General features: G+C 53.2%; 1 protein-coding gene across 2 annotated transcripts in view; it reads right to left on the bottom strand.

Moving 5' to 3' along the window:
* Window positions 1-14,660, bottom strand: part of LOC132335131 (ankyrin repeat and fibronectin type-III domain-containing protein 1-like) — a 260,717-nt gene extending 246,057 nt beyond the window's left edge. Inside the window, exons 1-2 of one of the 2 annotated variants that reach the window (XM_059861329.1) lie at window positions 14,521-14,660; window positions 9,940-10,070 (exon numbers count right to left, since the gene is read on the bottom strand). The gene's annotated coding sequence lies outside the window, so the exon portion shown is untranslated. The remainder of the gene's footprint in view (window positions 1-9,939; window positions 10,071-14,520) is intronic. The other variant, XM_059861330.1, reaches the window with a different exon arrangement.
* Window positions 14,661-20,709: the final 6,049 nt, after the last annotated feature.

The following is a 20,709-nucleotide window of genomic DNA, read 5'->3' on the forward strand; positions in this document are numbered from 1 at the left end:
CTATTCCCTCCAAATGCTCCTTTTTCTGCTCTGTTTCTCCTAGAAATGCTCCTGACCAATCCTAGTAGCCCAATTTCCAAGCTTTGGCTCCCTCTCCCCTACAGCCTGTTTTCAATCATGTGTTAAAAGGGCAAGTAATGCAGAAACAAATCTGCACTAAAGGTCAGCAGCTTCCCCCACCCTGCAAGGCTGAAGAAAAGCCCCTCTGGCTCCAGCAGAGCAGAGTCCCTGATCCAGCCCCAGCCATCTCTCCCTCCCCTACCTCAGGCCCAAAACAGTTGGGCAAGGCCAGGACCAGATGAGTTATGGCCAGGAACTGGGTGCTACCAGCCCTTGTCACAGCCACATTGGGAGCTGTCACTCCAGAACATCACCACCACAGTTCTGAACTGTTTCTCTGTTTTCCTGGACATTGTGATCTCCCAAAACTGCTCAACAGCATCACACCAGCACCAGCCCTGTGCTGGTCCAGCCTCAGCTCGAGTCCTGGGGGCAAGTTTTGGGGTATCAGGAGGACCTAAACAGGAGAACATCCAAAGAAGGGACATGAGGATGGTGAAGGGTCTGGAGTAGCCATAGGAGGAGCAGCTGAGGGCTTCTTCAGCCTGAAGAGACTGAGGTCAGACTTCATCAGGGTCTGCAGCTTCCTCTCAAGGGGGCAGCTTCAATCTCTGTCCTCTGTGACAGGGACAGGGCCCAGGGAATGGATGGAGCTGGGCCAGGGCAGGTTTGGGTTGGAGATCGGGAAAGGTTCTTCTCCCAGAGGGTGCTGGGCACTGCCCAGGCTCCCCAGGGAATGGGCACGGCCCCGAGGCTGCCAGAGCTCCAGGAGAGCTTGGACAGCACTGCCAGGGATGCCCAGGGTGGGATTGTTGGGGTGTTTGTGCAGAGCCAGGAGCTGGACTCTCTGATTCAGGATTGGATGATGTGCCCAGTCCATCCAGAGTGCTTTGTTGAAGAAGCAACTCCTCTGGCAGCTCCTTTCAGCATCTCTTTTCCCCCTCCTGCAAGATCTCCTCTGCTACACAGGCAGCAGCCATCACTGTCGTTTCAGAGACAACAACTGACCACAAAAATAAAGAGCAAGAGCACTGCTGCCAACCCTTCTGCTTCTCCAAATCCCCCTTGTGGGCTGAGGAAATAACAAGCTCACCCTTATGGCTTGCCCTTCCCCCCAGTAAATTTGCTCTTCCCAGACAGAAACCCCTCTACCCCAGGTAACACAGCTGCCAGACAGAGGCAGAAAACAGGAAAGCTGGATGGTGACCATGGTGAAGCCCCTGCCAGTCCCTGCACTGTGAGACAAGGAGCTGGGAACGGCACAACCAAAGCTTCCCAGCAGAGCAGGGCATTGCTGGGAGGAGGGCCATCAACATCAATCCGGAAGGGCAGGCTTGGATCTGGATTCAGAGACACCCATGGGTCCCCACATCTTAGGAGCACACAGGAAAGGAAGCTGGGCTATTTTTTCCCCCTTCTCAGAAGATTTGGCTTCATCTGAAGTCAACCTCACAAGGTCAATGCTCTGGCAGGGACTGGGAAACTTCCGAGATGATGTCTGTTGTTTTAATTTTATAACATTGCAGGATTGGCTCAAATAATAAGTCCAGCTGTTCTCTGAGTACTCAGCCCCCCAAGCTGGGGACAAGGAGCAGAATGAAGACCCCAAAAATTCCAGAAGAGGAAAGAGTCAGCAAAATGCTGTGGCACTAACACCCACGAGTTTCTGCGGCCGCATGGGATCCACCCAAGGGTGCTGAGGAAGGTGCTGGAAGAGCTCACTGAAGCACTTTCCACCATTTACCAGCAGTCCTGGCTCACCCAGCTTCCTGGAGGTGCTAGTGTGATGCCCATCCACAGGGAGGGCTGGAAGAAGCATCTGGGAACTGCAGGACTGCCAGTGTGACCCTGGTGCAGGGCAAGTCCATGGAGCAGATCATCCCGGGGCAAGCACGGGGCACGTTCAGGACAAGCAGGGGATCAGGGCCAGCCAGCACAGGCTCATGAAAGGCAGGGCCTGCTTGAGCAACCTGACCTCCTTCTGTGCCAGGGTGATCCCTTCAGCTGATGGGTAAAAAAAGTGTGTGGATGTGTCCACCTGCACTTCAGTAAAGCCTCTGTCACCCACAGCATTCTCCTGGGGAAAGTGGCTGTTCCTGGCTTGGACACGGGCACTGTTTGCTGGGTGAAAAATGGGCTGGAAGGCCAGGCCCAGAGGGGTGGGGAATGAAGCTCCATCCAGCTGGCAGCCAGTCACCCAGTCACCAGTGGGGTTCCCCAGGGCTCAGTGATGGGGCCAGGTCTCTTCCAGATCTTTGATGAGCTGGCCAAGAGGGTCCAGGGCACCCTCAGATCACAGGTGACACCAGTTTGGGCAGAGTATCGATCTGCTGGAGGGCAAGAAGGCTCTGCAGAGGGATCTGGACAGGCTGCATCCATGGGCCAACACCCCTGCATGGAGATCCAACAAGGCTCAGTGCCTGGTCCTGCACTTGGGTCACAACAACCCCATGGGATGCTCCGAGACTGGAACACGGCGGCCAGAACGTGCCCAGGGGGGAAGGCCTTGGAGGTGCTGCTCAAATGGTGCAGCTGAATGAGGCTGGTGTGTCCAGGTGGGCAAGAAGGACAGTGGCAGCTGGCTTACACCAGCTCCAGTGTGGCCAGAGACCCAGGGCAGTGACCACTCCCCCTGCACTGGGCACTGCATGACCTGCCTGTGCTCCCTGGGTGTTGCAGCAGGGAGGCTTACACAAGAAAAGACTGCCCAGGAAAATGAAGCTCTGTTCAAATACACAACCACAAACTCCAATTACACCTCCAAAGACAAGCCCAAAGACACAAGATGAGTTTTGCCCCCAGAACTCCCTCCAAGACAAAATAACACAGTATCTTGCACTAAACCTGTGGATCCTGCTGCATTTCCCCCTTGGAGTGGCAGCAGCAGAGCCCCCTCCGTGCACACCCACACACAGAGACCAGACCAGCTTCACCACCCTTGTGGCTCGGGGTGCATTTGCACACTTTTATCACATTATGTATGTTTACCCAATTCATTTCACTACAACGGGAGAAGAGCTGGAAAAATACATTAAGCTGCAGAGGCAAGTGTTAAAAAAAGATCAAAGGTCCGTCATTTAAAATTAATTAATTCAAGCTTGAACTACTAACATAAATTAAAAATTCAAACCACACACAAGAATATACCCCTTTCCAAGTAATTTTCAAGAACCTCTAGTGCTGCAAGATAAGGTAATGGCACATTCCATTAATTTGCAGGATGCACAGCAGTGGTTAACCTCCACTTAATTAGAACTAATTGTAATTATGTGGGAATAGGGCAAGCACACATTGTAAGAGATCCTCTTGACATTACAGCTCACAGGGAGGGAACAGAGCTCTTTATGCCATCTCTCCCCCTCTCCCTACACACACATTATCCATCTGCAGCCCCCCAAACAGGCTCAGCTGGAAGAGCAGAGGCATTTCACCCAGGGCCACGGCCACCAAGGCAATAGACAGGAGAAAGCACAGGATTTCACTTCCACAGCATCCCTGCTATGGGCAAAGGAAAGGCACGTGGACACTTAAACACCAGAGTCACTGGAGGAAGGGCTGCAGAGAGCTGAAGGACAGCAGCCCATGTCAAATAACACGCAAAGAGCACACAAAGTCATGGAGGAAAACCAGCGCCGAACCCCGCTGGAGTTGTGCCACACCTTGCAAGGTGTGACATCTAGAGAGGATGTGGGAAGGCTCAGCCCTTCCAAGCAGCCTGTGCAGCAGGGTGAAACCCCACTGCCCAGCTCCCTCCCACCCAACAAGGCTTGGAGCCCAACCTGCCTCTGCCAGGGCTGCAGGGGCCAGGATCAGCCACAGCGCGAGCCCTCGGCTGCTCCACCCACAGCCCTTCCAAGCTCACTGCTCCCTGAGCACAAGGTAAATCCCCTCCTCGGGAATTTCACCCCGAGTCCTCACCCACCAAACCAGCCCTGGCCAGGAGCCAGCACCTGAGTTGGAGCCTGGGAAGGCTCCTGGCACCATCGTGCGCCGCCAGCTTCACCACCAGCCCTGCTCAAGCCTTCCCCCACCGGCTCTGCCTCTTCCCCAGCCTGGCCCAGCTCCCAGAACAGCTCCATGCACACTTCTGGTCTAACCTCTGGAAAAAAACCCCACACTGTGGCATGGCCTCCAGCTCCATTAACCCAAACTGATGCAAACCATAATTCAAAGGGAGTTAAAGACATCCACCCTAAAATGTTTAAAATTTGCCTAAATCATCTTAAAAGACTCCAATTCCTGTTCTACCTGAAGCTTCTCTGCAAGTGGAAGGAATTGCTGCAGGGTCACAGGGGCTGCACTTCTTCCACCTGGGCCAATGCCACCCCTGAAGCCTGCAGGACACCCACGCCTGCCTCCCCTGGGGACTCACACTCACCTGAGACCCAAAGCACCAGCACAGCCTGTGTTCACAGCACACAGCTGGTTTCACCATCCCCAGGGGAGGGAGGGGAAGGACCAGAGCCTGGAAACCAGAGATCCCTCTCTCTGGCAGCTGCATTCAAGCTGCCCACAGAAGGCACTGGAATGAGATGCCCTTTGAGGTCTGTTCCAGCCCAAACCAGTCTGTGGTTCTGTGGAGCACTGACCTCCCCATGCGTGCACTGCACAGCAGCTGCCAGCCCAGGCGCCGTGCCCTGCACACAGCTCGTGTTCCCCTTGGCTTTTCACTGCCTTCATCCTGAACTCCTCAGCCCCAGCACCGCTAAGGACACCTCCTGCCACCACCAAGCCAAGCAAAGCAGTGACTTCATCGCAGCTTCCTTCACCTAAACTGTCTCAGGAGACCCTGCTGCTGCTTTCCAGCGGGCGCAGCATCCTCCCCACGCAGCTGCACGCCCCCACTTCCTTCCTCTGCCTCACATCCACCTCCCTCGGCCTGCCTTTAACCTCCAGCTCGCCTGTGTGCTCCAGGACAGCCAAACCAGTCAGGGACTGGGACCCCTCCCTGGGCTCCTCCTCGCCAGTGCTTCCACACACAACAAGAAGCTTCCAGAGGCTCCTCAGGGTCCATGGGGCTGACCAAGAGCCAAGCTGAGCTCCTGGGGAGAACAGGCAGGGCAGGATCCTCACCAGCTCAGGTTCAAGCCCAAGAACAGTGAGCAGCAGCATCACCACTCTCTGCCCTGAGCTTAGAAACTTCTCTGAGGATCAGGCAGAGGCATGTTTCCCCCAAAAGCACTCTGTCCATCCCCCAGAAAACATGGGATGGCATCAGCATGCCAAGGTGGTGAAGCACAATCAGCCAGGGAAGGAAAATGCCTGCAACATCAACAAAAGCCTGGAAATATTTTGAAAAGAGATCCTTTCATTCTCTTTTTCTGTGAGGCACAGCAAAAAAAGGTGCTTGAAATAATTTTATTTAAAGCTTTTTGAAGCACCCCGTTGCTTAGCCAGCTCCACTAGACAGACACTCCCCAGCACCATCCCCAGCAAGCTGATGACATTCCTGAGGGTTCCTCTGGCTGGGGCCAAGGCCCAGCAAGTACAATTAAGGCAAACCTAGTTTAAAAACAATAGCACATTGCTTTCAGACTCATCTGGTCCCTTTTACCAAGCCTGTGTTCCCAGCCCTAAGCTAATCTATCCACGAAAGCATCCCCATTGATGTGGAGAGACTTCAGCTCAGCATGCAAATTGTAACATCCACCTGCCCTCCCACGGGCCAGCACTGCAGGCCAAAACTGTGCTTGAGATCATGCTTCTGTCCTCAAAACACACCCCATGCTTCAACCAGGCTGCTGTCCTTCACAGAGCCATGGGATGGTGGAAAGGAACCTTTAGGACCATCCCACCCAGTCCCACCCCCTGCCATGGCAGGGACACCTCCCACTGTCCCAGGCTGCTGGAAGCCCCATCCAGTCTGGCCTTGGGCACTGCCAGGGATCCAGGGGCAGCCACAGCTGCTCTGGGCACCCTGTGCCAGGGCCTGCCCATCCTGCCAGGGAACAATTCCTTCCCAATATCCCATCCAGCCCTGCCCTCTGGCAGTGGGAGCCATTCCCTGTGTCCTGTCCCTCCATGCCTTGTCCCCAGTCCCTCTCCAGCTCTCCTGGAGCCCCTTTAGGTCCTGGCAGGGGCTCTGAGGTGTCCCTGGAGCTGTCTGTTCTCCAGACTGAGCATCCCCAGCTCTATCAGCACTTGGGATGCTGCTTAAGAGCAGAAGGGGCAGAGTTTCAATGAACCCAAAACAGACCACAGCATCACACACTGTGCTTGTGACTTCATATTTTCTAAACTTTTAGGTTTGATAAGTTTGACCAGTTCTATTTCTGCCTTAATTGGTGCAATTGTTTTTAACCCTGCTCCTGGAGCCACGTTGCCATAGCTACCCCACACAAGCCTGGGCGAGCGAGGTGTATTTTTAGAATTGCCAAAATACACGTCTCTACCAGAGCTTTTCTGCACAGAGCTCTCCTTGTTCCATGACACAGGAATTAAGGGCATTCCATGGAATTAAAATGTGGGAAATTCAAACCAGATTAAGAGAGAGGCCCCCAGTGCAGCCGGTGCATGGCTCAAGGCCCCTCACACTGGGGTCAGGGCTGGGGCTCCCCAGGGCCACAGGACACCCTGGGACAGCCGAGTGACCAAGTGCTGCCACGGAGGGACGTGGGCTCTGTGGGCCAGCAGGGAAGAGCTGCTTAGGGCCCATGGGGCTGTGCCTTAGGAGAGCTGATGAGCCAGTGCAGAGCTCAGGCTGGGGGACAGACAAACACAGGTGACAAGGTGGTGGCTGTCAACAGACACCCTGCTCAGGGCACAGTGGTTGAGATGCTCTGGCAAGTGGCAGAGGTCCCATGTTTGCAGATCCTGATCCTCACCCAAATTTGTGCTGGAGGAACACCACAGTGGGACCCAAGTCAGGTGGCTTCTGGGGAGCACTGGTGACAGCTCCCTAACACAGGAGAGAGGGGACAGCAGGAAGAGACACTCTGCTGGGCCTCACTACCAGTGAGGAAGAACTGGTCAGGGATGCGAGCTGAGCCAGAAGGAAATACGAGGAAGGAAATGGAAAGTGTAGCAAAGATTAACACACTGCTGAAATCAGCAAGTGGATTAAGGGGAGGGAAAGCTGGGGGTTCCAGCATGAACTTGGCCTTTAGCAGGAATGAACCAGTTACACTTCTGGGCTGTGTCACTGTGAGTTGACCCAGGTTCCTGCAAGGACCCATCCAGGACAAGGGAGAGCACAACCAGGAGGAAGCCACGGTGCCAGCAAGAGCCATTCCCTGCTCCAGCTCCAGGATGCTGCAGCTCTGCTGTGCCTGCACTGCACTCCCAGGGAGCTGCCAGGCAGATGCTGGAGAGGAACCCAAGAACCTTTCACCTCCAGCGTGGCTGGGATGGTTGAGCTCAGCCTGATTTTTGACCAGAAGCTGCACTCAGACTCAGTTCACAGGACTAGAGAGAGAGACAAAGGGCACAGCAGTTCCTGTGGTGTCTCAGCTCTCAGCCCACCCTGAGCAAGGCACAGGAGAGGGTCTCCACCAGCACAGCTCTGCTTTTGCTGGGCAGCAAGCTGCACATGCAAAAGCCACATGCACAACCATCACACCTGTAAGGGAAGGCATGGCCTGCTGACAGTCATTCCTCCTGAGCCAGGGCACCACCACAGCAGTGTCTCTCACAGGCTGTCTTTTCAGGAACACACCAATGACATCAGGAAACAAAAAATAAAGAGAAGATTCTAGAGGTGCAAATACCAGGGGTGAATCCTCTGGTTTACAAAGCAGCTGTATTTGAGAGCTCCTGGGGTCTTGAAAATTTGCATAGACTCGAGAAAAGAATAGTTCAGAGAGACATTTACATGCTGTAAGTCAAATAGGATCATAAACATGAAGACAACGGCAGAGTCCAAAGATGTTCCTGCTGCTAATGCCTCTCTGAATGCCCCTGAAGCCACTCTTTCCACAGGAGCCATGCTATAGACCATAACTGTTCCTGGCTGAAGCTGGGCTCTGCCAGCATCACTCCAGGGGCACTGTGCAGCTGGAAAGATGCCCTCTCAAAAAATCATCTGCACAATTCATTTCAGAGTCAGAGCAGTCTGCCAGCAGCTCTAGTCATGCTGTCCCACTCCTTTCTCAAGGACATGAGTAATTATTGAGCACTCTAGCTACTAAAACTGATTAGAGCAAAACAAACTAATTTTGTTGCAAGGCAATGCTGTGACCTCGTTAAGATGGTAGTAATGGGCTAACAATATTTCTCTCTTACACAGTGATGTCTTTCATTAGCGCTCAAGCTGTTTTGTAAAGGAGCTTAGTACATTCCTATAAACTCATTTGCATAGGAGGAAACCCAAGCCAACACCCGCACACCAGAGGCTGTGCCCTGGGAAGCCATCGGGATTGAGAGCATGGAGAATCATCACCCTGCAGCCAGGAACAATAACGCGAGGTGCAGGGCCGGTGTGGGGGCAGCCCTCCCTTCCCTGCTCTTCAAAGCAGGCACCGGGTCAAGCTGCGACATCCCAGGCAGGGCAGATCCCTGCCAGACCTGCAGAGCAGGTTTGCTCCTCCTCCATCACAAACCTGCACCTCTCATCTCGTCTTTGGGAAGGAAGAGAACAACTCTGGCCATCCAAACTCACCGTGAGGGTCACACAGACTGGACACACTTCACAGCACAGTTATTAACCTCCCTGTGCGTGGAGCTGACCAGCAGCTCCTTAAAGCTCTCACACCTCCCCTCTCACAAGGCATTAGCCCCTAAACAGAGCTACAGCTGCCCTCGAGCCAGTCTGATGTCCTGCACCAGGCACAGGCACACCAACAAGGATCCTTCCCAAGAACTTCCATGAAGAGCCCCCTTTGCAAATTATGTTTTCCCTTTTGTCCTTTGTGTACTTACAGACACACCAGGGATGTTCAGCATGTACCAGCTTCAGAGCAAGCTGCTCCAGCAAGGGCATCTCTCCTCATACCCGAGAAAGAGAAGCTGGGATCTGTCAGGATTCAGGGCTAAAGCAGAGGGAACAGCCCCGAGTGACACTCTGAGGGCTGGGACAAGGATCCTGCTGCTCCGGGAGTGGCTGGGATCCCAGCGGGCAGCAGGAGGCAGACTGGGAAGCCGGCTGTGGCACAGGGAGGGCTTAAACACTTCTCACTCAGAATCACCTGCAGTCAGGGCCTGATTTAACCCACCCCCTGTCACAGTCACCTGCTCACAGGGCTGTGCTTCAGCACCTCAGGCACCACACAGCTCCCACTCCAAGGCCAAGCCGAGATTTCCCCTACACTTGGAACAGCAGGGACAACAAGACCTCAAGATAGTGCTGCCACATAACACCCCCATCCCCCAGCCTGCCTTTCCCCCTGCCCTGTAGCCAAAAGCCTCAGGGCACTTGCTAATCACTAATTAACACGATCTTACAGCTCTGCTTTTGAGAAGGGCTGGGAAATCACTTCTCCCCATCTCAAAGATAAGGAAAAGCCCTGCACAAAAGGAGATTATGCTCTTTGAGGTCCCCACAGGCTTGTCTGGCATTCAGCAGCTCCAGGCCTGGCCTTGCAGGGCTGCACCAGGAGTGCTGCCTGCACCTGCTGAGAGGTGAGGGGGCTTTGTGGCCATGTGCCTTACAGTTCCCAGCCAAGGCTCACATTTAGGTTAAATGCATTTAAGGAAAGGATTAGTCCACTTCCCCCTCTGCCCTGTTAGAAAGGGATGTTTGTGCAGCAAAGAGGTCCTATCTAAGGAGCTCAGCCACAGCCAGAACTGCTCCGTTCCCATTGAGCCAGCACAGCACTGCATGGCAGGGGGGAGCTCCCCCGGAGAGTCCCAGGGACTTCTGGGCTCTCTCATGCAGCTCACACAGTCTGAGCACTCCAAGAAATATTAAAAGCAAGACAGGCAGCTGCCCTGCCTGACTCTTACCACTTGCAGGCTGCCGTGGGCAGCTCTCACGGTGTCGCTCGCAATGCTCTGAGAGGCAAAGTCACCCTCTGCCAGCTCTGTGCTGCAGACATGAGCTCAGAGCACCTCCAAGTGATGTCCCCAGGTGTCTCCTGTAAACAAACACAGGCCAAAACTGGGTGTTAGACTAGTTACACACACCCAGAACCAGGCTGGATACTGGCACCAGAGTGATGTGCAGGCACACACAGAACGTTCACCTGAACGTCTGTAACCACGGGGAAAACGGGCAAGTTCTTGGGACAGGTAGGTTTCTGCCTCTCTTTTGGAAGAAGGCTTATAAATGCTAACCCCAAAGCACCCAGAACAGGGACAACCCAGCACTACATCCCTGGCAAGCTAGAAGAACAGGAAGGGGAGAGATGGCAGCTCAGAGGCAGCTGCCTCGATGCACACCGAGCAGCACTGGAGCTGCCAGAATGCTGCTCAGCACAGCAGGATCAGATCCCATTGCCACCACCAGTGGGAACAGCATCAGAGGAGCCCTGCAGAAGACCAAGCAGCTCTCAGCCTCCCTCATTTTAGCATTTCTTTTTTCCCTTCAAGTTACTTTTAAGTCACTGAAATCCCTGTATAAGTCTGGAAGCCCTTGTGCCTTGGTGTCTCTCCAGGAGCTTCTAAGCCATCAAAAGAAAACAATTCTACCAAATTCTCCCTGCTTCCCTTTTTAACTCCCTGTCATGCAGACACCAAATCTCTGAGGCAGAGGAGCTCAGCCCAGGACCCTTGCCTTGTTTCACACTAAATTTGGTCTGCCAGACATCCAAAAAAAAAAAAAAAAAAATCAAATCACAGCAGTCATTCTGCTTCAGAGCATGGAAAATTACATTTCCTACATGTAGCTAATGCATGAAAAGCTTTGAAAGGTCAAAAAATGAAGCCATCAATTTATCACAAAAAGTAACTTCCTATTAAAGCTGCTGAACACCTGGGCTCCCCGGTGCAAACACTGCACCTAGAGCCAGCTGTGCCAGCCCTGCTTGTCCAGGGCTGCCAGCACCAGTGGGTGACTCAGCAGGGCCACTACAGCCACCAAAGGGCAGCCACTGCTCTGAAGGGGACCCAAGCAGACTTTTGGTGGGACAACCTCCCCTGCTTGTGCAGGAGGTCTTGGCAGAGAGGACCCTCACTCCCAAAGAAAAAAAAATACCTGTGCTCTTGCACTGGCTTTCCTTTGGGCACCATCCTGGAGAGAGGTCACCCATGAGGTGATCCCAGCCAGCAACACCCTGTCCCTTTGTCCTTAGGGACAACATGTGGCTGACAAAGCACGGCTGCAGTCGCAAGGTGTGAAAGCACTGGGATGGCAGCAGAGCTCCCAGACACACTGCCAACACTTCCTTCTAGAAGGGAGAGGAGCAAGGGAGCCTAAGGGCCCGAGCCACACAGGGTCCTCTCCCACCCAGCAGCTGAAGGGGAGCAGAGACCACAGTAACTCATTCCACCTGAGCAACAGCATCCAGCCCACCCATAACTCTGCCCAGGACAATTCAGTGCCACTGGACTGGCACTGCTGTTCCCCTGCTGTGTCCATCCTCCAGCTCTGTGGCTGTCCCTCATACCTTTTTGCATCCCCCAAAGAAACCAAGGCAGGATTTGGTCGCCATGCTCTCACTCTGGCCCAGAGAGACACAGGTCAAGTGTCTCACAGGTAAGTGAGAGACTCCTGCAGCTGAGCAGGACAGGCATGGAAAACGGGAATGAAGGGACAGGATCAGGGGGCTGCCCAGGGGCTGCCCAGTGCCACAGGGGTTGGCACTTGTCACTTCCTGCCTTAGGGCTGCAGCAAACAGGCTGTGGCATTCCACAGAGCCTCAGCAGGACACAGCATCCCTCACCTGCCTCAGCTCACCACAAAGATGTCATTTAACATCTCAGCTTTAGAGTTGGGAAAAACCTGAGGCAAGTTGGAAGGGGAGTGCAAGACCAGCCTGGAGAGGATGCAGGCTGCAAGCAGCAGAAACTCCAAGCCAAGTGAGCACAGCTCTGGCCCTCGCTGCCATCCTGGTGCTGGGACAGCTGCTAACACACATTTCTCCTTTTGGGACAGAAACAGCCCCACGGGGAACAGCTGCCCCAGCACAGCACCTGAGAGCAGCCAGGCCCTGCCAGCAGTGCCCCAAGGCTGTCCCCATGCCCTTGCCAGCTCCGTGCTAGGAGCCAGGACAGACAGGGCTCTTGGCTACACTCTGGCTCAGCTTCCCCACCAGCACCATACTCTGCAGCTCTGTCTCCAGACACGGCCTGGGAGTCCCCAGGCACTCTGCTGCTGGCTCCAGACACACAGGCTGTGCCCCAGCCCTGCTCCTGTGCCATTCCCAGTGCCAGCACTGCTGCACATGGGTGGCAGGGATGGGAATTTCTGCAGCTGAGCTCTGTGCAAATGGTGATCATGGGCCCTCTTACCTGAGAGATGACAAGAAGAGTGTTTGCTCTTAAGTTATGACTCGTGCCAGGTAAAGGGCTAAGAACTGGCATTCCCATTGCCATGATGACCTCCGTGCTGGAGAGAACATCTGCCCCTTCCCTGACCACTTCTAATTGTCCTGTCACACAGGACCCTGGCACCGAGTTCTCTTCCAGATGAGCACCCCAAGCTGCCCATGAACATCACAGCAGGTGTCAGTGGAGAAAGCTGGGGTAGCTCCTGGTACTGCACAAGGATGGAGATGCCTCATCCCAGTGAGGCTGTTCTCCAGAAAGAGACACCCAGGTGACACTGCTTTCTCTGCAGGGCTCTGGCTCTTTAAGGAACAACCTCACCAATGGCATTTGCCTTCCCTACATGGGAGACCGACACAGCTCCAGGGTGCAAACAGGAATGGACTGGAGGTTCCCTGGGCTGGGAATCATGTAAACAACTGTTGTCAGCATAAAAACAGATGTGGATTTTTACTTAGAAGAAGGGGAGCAGGAAGGTCTCTACTCATCTAATTAATTCATCCAACTATGATAAGAAATATCAACATTTAATAATTTTAGATGAGACAAGTCACTTTAAAAAAGATTTATCAATGAAGCCCAGCTTTGCTGAGGTGAAAGCTGTAAAAGTCAACTTTCAGGTACCCAGGGACAGGATGGGATAGGAAATTTCCCACCTCTATTTCAGGGAAGAAAACACCATTATTCAGCAAGTTCTGAACTTCTCAAAATGCAGGATAATTTTCAGAGACCACATGGGAGTTCTCAGTGCCACAATAAAATTAATTCAGGGAAATAAAGCAGAACAGCCAACCCTAGAGCATGGAGACAGCCCAGGCTTAAGAAGCACAAAGCAAATTTCCCTGGGTTTAAATAATTTTGAGGTTACTGTTTTACAGGTAAAATATTTATGATAAAGAAGGAAGACAAATTGCCCCCTTCTTATTTCACTGCTGGAATTGCCAGTTGAGAGCAAAAACAGTGCCCTTAGGAAGAAGGTAACAAGGAAAAGCGAGTTCCTGAGCACCACACTGCATCATCCCCTTTTGGAGGGGAATACACAGGAAAGCTGAGCATGAGACAAACACAAACTGATCCTTCACTTGCAGTTCCAGTGGTGTAAATATGCATCCACCCAACCCAAGGACCAACTCCAACTTGCTCATCCCAATGTTGAAGCGTCCTGCTGACTCCAGGCCTCGGGAATCAAGGCCCAGCACTTGCCTGCTCTATTTATTTCTATACAACACACACACAACTTGTTGCTCATATTCAAGAATAAACTGTTCATGGAGCACATCTGCACATACTGTATTCTCAGGGAAGCAATTTCTGCTGGTTTGGTTGGCTGAACTTCAATGTCAGCTGCACAAGAAATTTCCCTGTCCCCCCATTCTCAGACAAACCTGAAGAAAACCAGCTTTCACCAACAGAGGAGAAAAATCGAGGCTGCTCCACACAGTGACAACCCATGGCTGCAGGAGCAAGGACACCAGCCAGCAGGCTGGGAAGTAAACAGCCCGCTGCCAGCATTGCCACTTCCCTGGAAATCACATATTCTACGGAAATCTTGAAACTAAAGGAGAAAAGCTCTAGTGATGGAATGAACCTGCCAGGCGGGGAAGCCTCTGGGCACACACCATGGACCGGGATTAGTGCGGGACCCGCTGCTCAAAAGGGCAAATATCCTCCGAAACCAAGGCAGCAACAGAGACAACGAAATCGTCCTTAAAGTGAAAACCTGCTAAGAAAAAACGGCGCTGGCGGCAGAGCAGCGCCGGCCCCACCGCGCTCCAGGGCAACCCCGCCAGGCAGGCTCTATTCACTGGAAGGACTGAAATCGAACAGCAAAACAGCATTGCAAGAGCATGAAGTAATCCCACCCCTGCAGTTCGTGTTTTCCTACCCAATTAGCTACTCCAAGTGTAAGAGGGAAAAGGGAAAGGAAAAAAAAAAATTTAAACGCGCTGCAAAGCCAGGAGATGTTTTGCAACTCCCGGGCTCCTGCAGCAGAGCCCTGCGCTCCCAAGAGCCGCGGGCGAGGCGGGGGGACCCACGAAATAGGGAGGAGAGGAGGGGGAAAGGGAAGATAGGAGGGAAGAAGGGGAGAAGCCCGCTCACTTGCTCCGCCGTCCCTGGGGCCCATCCCGCGGCGCAGCCGGACCGCACGGCCAGGACGCAGCCCCGCCGCCGGCACGGAGGGCAACGGGCTCCGGCCGGAGCCGGGGGAGGAAGCGGCCGAGGGGGGCGGCCCCGGAGCCACCCCCGCCCGCCGCACGGCCCGGCCCAGCCCGCCCCGCCCCGGGATGCTCGGGGCCCCGGGGCACGGGATGGAGCTGCCCGGGCCGGGAGCGCCGGCCCGGGGGAGCCGCTGCGTGTCCCCGGGCCCGGCCGGCGGCTCCGCCCGCGGGGACTGCCGCGCTCGCCGCGGCTCCGCCGGGACGGGAACTCGCCGCTCCGCTGCGGTTCGTCCCCGAGTTTAACCAAACCGGTTTGAAATCACTGATCAGAGCGCTGGAAGTAGCGCAGGGAGCAGCAAAGCCCCCCGAGGCTGCTGCAGGGCAGGGGAAGCGCTCGGAGCTGCTCCGAACCGCGGCGAGCACGGGCACAGGGCAGCCCCTCCGCACCCCGCTGGAAATCGTCCCGTGGCTTTTCTTTGCTCGTAAGTGGTTCTGACCTCAGACTCTGGAGACATCTGCTAGAGCAGGATGCCTGGAGAAAGTGAAATGCCGTCCCAGGCTGGATGTTAGTTTTAAACCGTGCAAGCTCTCAGTGCTCGTGAACGGCGGCAGGATGCTGCGGGCTGCAGGCAGGACACACACCGCTCCGCGAGCTCACCTGGCAGGTTCCCTCGCATCAAAGCAGGGAGCCAGACCCGCACTTTCGATGGCTTGGCGATTCCTGCTACCCTAAGAGAAACCGGAGGATCAAGGAGTCACAGTGCTTTGCCGTCACTACAAACTCCTCTTTGAGAGTGGCTGCTCCTCCCTGTGCTGCCTCCATCCCTGCTGATTATTTCATTTCTCCACCACCGCTTGTCCTGCTTTCCACTGCTGATGCAGCTGGAGCCGGTAATGCTCCCCAGCTGGAGCCTGCAGCTCCAGCCCCTGCACTCCTCTGCCAGCTGCCTGCAGGCACCTGCAGCTCCAGCCCACCTGTAGCCCAACCCAGCCGGCCACACCACCCAAATGCACTGAGGCCAGGGAGTGCAGACAGCTCTGATGGGTTTAGAAAGTGCTTTTGTGCACCCCTGTGTGCTGGGGTGCCAGTGTCATGGCAGACATCCCTGTGTGCCAGGGTCCTGGGGATGAGCTCCATCACCTGCCCCAATGCCAGACCCCTGCCACCACCACTTCCCTGCAGCTCCATGCTGCAGTGCAGAACAACAGCGAGCTGCAGGTTGCTCTCTGTTCCTGGAGTGTTGCCCCAGACCCGAGCACAGAGATGCAGATGGAAGCAGAGTCGGGGCCTCTTTGTGCAGAGTCATCAGCCAGCCCAAAAATTGGTTTTGTCCATTCACTTGGGCTAGATAGGGTTTTCTCAGTGATGAGTCCAGCTGCACGGGCACTGCAGGGTGGGCTGGAAATCATAGCAGGTTATGGACATAATGTCCCCTGGTGTTAAGTCCAGAATGCCCTATATACACCTCTGTTAAATTCAGGCAGGGAACTGCCTGTATTTCCATGTTCTTCCAATTGGTATTTTGTGCACATCCACCTGCCAGGCTGCAGAGCCACATAGCATTTAATTGCAGTTTAAAAATTCTAGGAACACTCACACTGTGGTGATTCGTATCAGCAGCCTCTGGTGCCAGCCCAAGGTTTATGTGACTGCCTCTCATTAGCACAACTTGGAGGTTAAGGCTTCTGGGATTTACCAGTGGAGATAAATGTGCTGATGGGCAGCCCAAGGAGCATCTGTGAAACCCTGTGTTAACATTAAGCTTGTTACTGGGAATACCTGGGCCTCATCAGTCTGTCTCTGAAAGCAGCATCACCCTCTTTCTTCATGTTTGCCAAAACATAAGCACAGCGAGTAAACATGAGTTAATCAGGGGAAAACATACTGTGGGATGAAGAAAGGGACACCACAGTGAAATGGTCTGCTAAAAATGGAAAATGCATTTTTCTTTGTGTGATTAGACAGGAAAAAATCTTATGAAAGGCCCATGTCTGGCAGAGGACTTGTGGCATACACTGGGCTCCCAAGCTAAAATGCTAGAGGCATGCTCTGGTTAAGGAAGGAAAAATGCTTTCCCTCTCAGTCAGGAGCACCTTGATGCAAAGCATCAGCACCAAGAGAGAGCTGGTGGGGTGGAAGTGGCTCCTTGCAGGGGCTCAGGCTGAGCAGCTGCTCTGGGGAGCCTGAACCTCCACAGAGTGCAGGTGCTGACCCATACAGCAATTCATGGTCACAGGGGAAAGAGGAGGGGGCTGGAAGGCTTTTCTGGGAGCATTTCACAGCCCCAGGGACATGCTCTGCTCCCCTAGAACAAAGTGCAGGTGCTGCTCCTCTGCAGGGACTCTGCCCCAGGCACTCCTGATGCTGCTCAGCCATGGGGAGAAGAATGCCATGAGGAGAGTGGTACTGGGCACCCCCAGCTGCCCAGGCTGCAGGTCCAGAATATGAATTTCCTGAAGGCCAAGCAATGCAGGTCTCAAGACAAGTGACAGGAAACAAGGAATGCCAATGGGCTTTTCAGCTTCATTGATTTTAGATTACATCAAATATTCCTACTCAATGATTATTCCTATTTAATAGGAAAACAGAGATGCTTTGAGGGCTGGTGAGCCTCACCTACAAAGCCAGGCTGAGATCTGAGCTGTTCAGCCTGGAGAAGAGAAGGTTCCAGGAGACCTTAAAAGCCCCTTTCACTGCCTAAAGGGGCTCCAAGGAGCTGGACAGGGACTTTGGACAAGGCCCTGGAGTGCCAGCACAAGGGGGAATGATAGAGGACAGGATTGGGCTATTGGGAAGGAATTTTTACCTGTGAGGGTGGGCAGGCCCTGGCCCAGGGTGCCCAGAGCAGCTGTGGCTGCCCCTGGATCCCTGGCAGTGCCCAAGGCCAGGCTGGGCAGGGATTGGAGCAGCCTGGGATGGTGGAAGGTGTCCCTGCCCAGGGCAGTGGGTGGAATGGGATGAACTTTCAGGTCTCTTCCAACCCAAACCATTCCATGATCCTGTGATTCACCACTCTGCCTTCACAGGGAGTAAAGGTTGCTGCAGAGGACTGACATGGTGTCATGAGCATCCTTCCCCCTGCAGTCAGTGACTGCCACTGCCCCCAGCCTGGCCAGTCATGGCTGCCTTCCCTTCCCTTCCCTTCCCTTCCCTTCCCTTCCCTTCCCTTCCCTTCCCTTCCCTTCCCTTCCCTTCCCTTCCCTTCCCTTCCCTTCCCTTCCCTTCCCTTCCCTTCCCTTCCCTTCCCTTCCCTTCCCTTCCCTTCCCTTCCCTTCCCACCAACATGTTTTATGAAAAATCCTTTCCTTAGGATTTTTCCCTCCTGAGAAGCTGAGAGGCCTCAGGAACAAACTGTAAACAATTCTTATCTGCTGCTGTGGAATGCAACAGGGGGAATCTGTGATTGGTCTCACCTGGTTGTTTTTAATTAAGGGCCAATCACCTGTGCAGACTGTCTCGGTCAGAGACAAGCCTTTGTTATTCATTCCTTTTCTATTCTTAGCTTAGCCTTCTGATGAAATCCCTTCTTCTGTTCTTTTAGTATAGTTTTAATATATTATCTATCATAAAATAATAAATCAAGCTTTCTGATACACGGAGTCAACTTTCTCATCTCTTCCCTCATCCTGGGACCCTTGTGGACAATACTACATTCCCTTCCCTCCCCTCCCCTGTGCAGGCTAAAGCCCACCACGTCTGTGGGGTGGCTGTGGGGGATGTCAGACCCAGCCAGTGAGGGCTCACATGGCCATGACTGACCACACATCAGGGCTAATTGGGATGTAGGTGTTGGGTTGAGCCAACCCCCACTCAGAGCAGCCAGCTGGTCTGCAGCTGGGATTCTTCCAATATGTGAGGCTGCTGTCTCAGGTAACTCCATGAGACTGGGGACCCCAACCTCATTGGGGTAACCCAGCTCATTCTGAGTTACTCTTCTAAACCTTGAGAAATCTGTAGTCTTTTGAATAGAACCAATTCCACTGGACATCATGAATCTGTATTTGAGCACTGATGCAGCTTAATTGGCTTAATTTATTGAATTGGTTTAATAAAACCAGTTAATCTGGTTTAACTGGTATATAAAATAAATCTTGTTTAAATATATTATGTGTCTCAATTTTACAAGCCTCCGCAACACTTCCTCATCACACTATTCCTATTTTAGATTGATTCTCCAGACAGTTGGACAAAGTGGCTCTTAACCTCCCTGCAGGCAGCTCTAAATCTGCCATGGAACAGTGGGTTACCAGAAAAATGAATTATAATTAACACTGAACATCTCTCACTTTCCAGTCCTCTATAAGCTTATGAAGAGCAATGATTCCAAGATGGCAGGGCAGCCTCATGGACAAGTCTTCTGGAGTAAGTTGCTTTTCCAGGGTCAAGACACCAGCTGTGCTTTCAAGTCCCTGTCTGTGTGGTGAGTGAGGCTGACAACACCAACACCAGCACCAACACTGGCACTGCACCGCGAGGCCAAACCCTCACCTGGCAGTGCAGCTCCAAGGAACCTGGTACTGGTGCACTGCTGTTTATCCATCCTGCTCCAAACATGATATTGCTTACCCTGGCCTGGGGTTGCAGATGAGATGTTGACAAATCCCCTTGTTTAACACACCTCTTCACTTCTGGGACAGTTGCTGGGCCTTATCTTCTGCTTATCAGTGACTTCACCTTTCCTACAGTTTATAGGAAGGGCTCCTTCCTATAAACTATGTTTATGTGTCTATAAAGCATAAACCATGTTTATATTTATGTTGTCTATGGTTTGAGACCCAGCTACAAAACCTTGTCTAACTCCTCTCTTAATTCACAGGCTTCCAGCTCAGGCACAGCTAACGAGCAGGATTTATAATGAAGGTAGCTGCTAATGAGCTGACACAAGATGCAGCATTGGATCATACTTGCTTTGAGAAGCACTGATCAAAGCCCTGTGCCTTCTGGTTGGAGAGCATAATTAACTACAATTTCTAAAAAGTCAAGTTTGGGTTGATTAAAAATGCCATCTGACAGCTCAAGAGTGTTGCAATGTCCCATGATCTGCTGTGCAGATACAGCATAAGCTCAGCATGGTGTCCCTCCCCCCAGGCAGGAGAAGGGCTTTGGTTCCTTTCCCAGCAGGCTCAATCCCTTGGGTTTGCACGGTGATGGATCTGCCCCAGGAGGGCTCTCAGGGCTATGGGACCATCCCTCTGGGAGCAGCTCAAGGTTCTCATGCTGCCCCACTTGCAGAGAGGTCTGCACATCTGGTGCATGCCCACATCTGCTGGGGATGGAGGGGTCTGATGCCATCAGCAGCAAAGTGGAGAGCCTGCTCCAAGAAAGCAGACAGTCCTTACAGTGGCTGGGGAGATTCCTGCCTCAGAGGAAGAGAAATGAAAGAAATGAGAGCTGCTGAATCCTTTTCAATCTTCAATACAGCCAGGTCAAGGCAGTTCTTTGGGCCTGAACTCTTGAGTTTCTTGCCAGGACACAGACTGCCAGGTTATGTCCAAGCCATAACTCCTGGGGTTTACTCCTGCCCCTGGCAACACACAGGGGCTCAATCCCCACTTTCCAGACTCCCATTTCACCTCCCATTTCCTGTTTAACTCTTCAGCCATCTGAGGTCTAGAATACACTAACAGAGACGTTTAACCAAATAGTCCCCAGCCACAGCCTGTGCAACAAAATTCTGAGCACACCACTGACACCTCCCATGCCTGTCAGGGAGAGGAAGCCACTGGAGAGAATCACAGGCACCTGAAAGCACCACTCTGTGCATCTGCTCTGCTTCAGGGAAAGAGCCATGGCCTTGGTCAGTCCCCTCCTGCCCTCAGCTCCCACTAAAGCTTATTTCACCTGACACAGGAAGATTCTTCATTCCCAGTTTCTAGTACTTCTCCTCTCCCACTCTGTCCACACCCAGCTTGCAGGAGAGCAGAGTCTTTTGCCAGGTGATTTCATTGTCAGGGGAACATGTCCCGTAGGAACCACATCACCACAGTCACAATTAGCTCCTTATCCAGAGCTTTTGAAACTGAATGGAGCCTATGGCCACTCAACCCTTGTACTAAGGGAACTACAGGACAACTTTGTCAGCTCAAATTAGAGACAAAAACTGAAAACCGAGGTGGTAAAACACCTTCA

Source organism: Haemorhous mexicanus, chromosome 17 (assembly GCF_027477595.1).
Source record: "Haemorhous mexicanus isolate bHaeMex1 chromosome 17, bHaeMex1.pri, whole genome shotgun sequence".
In the NCBI taxonomy this organism is placed as follows: Eukaryota; Metazoa; Chordata; class Aves; order Passeriformes; family Fringillidae; genus Haemorhous; species Haemorhous mexicanus.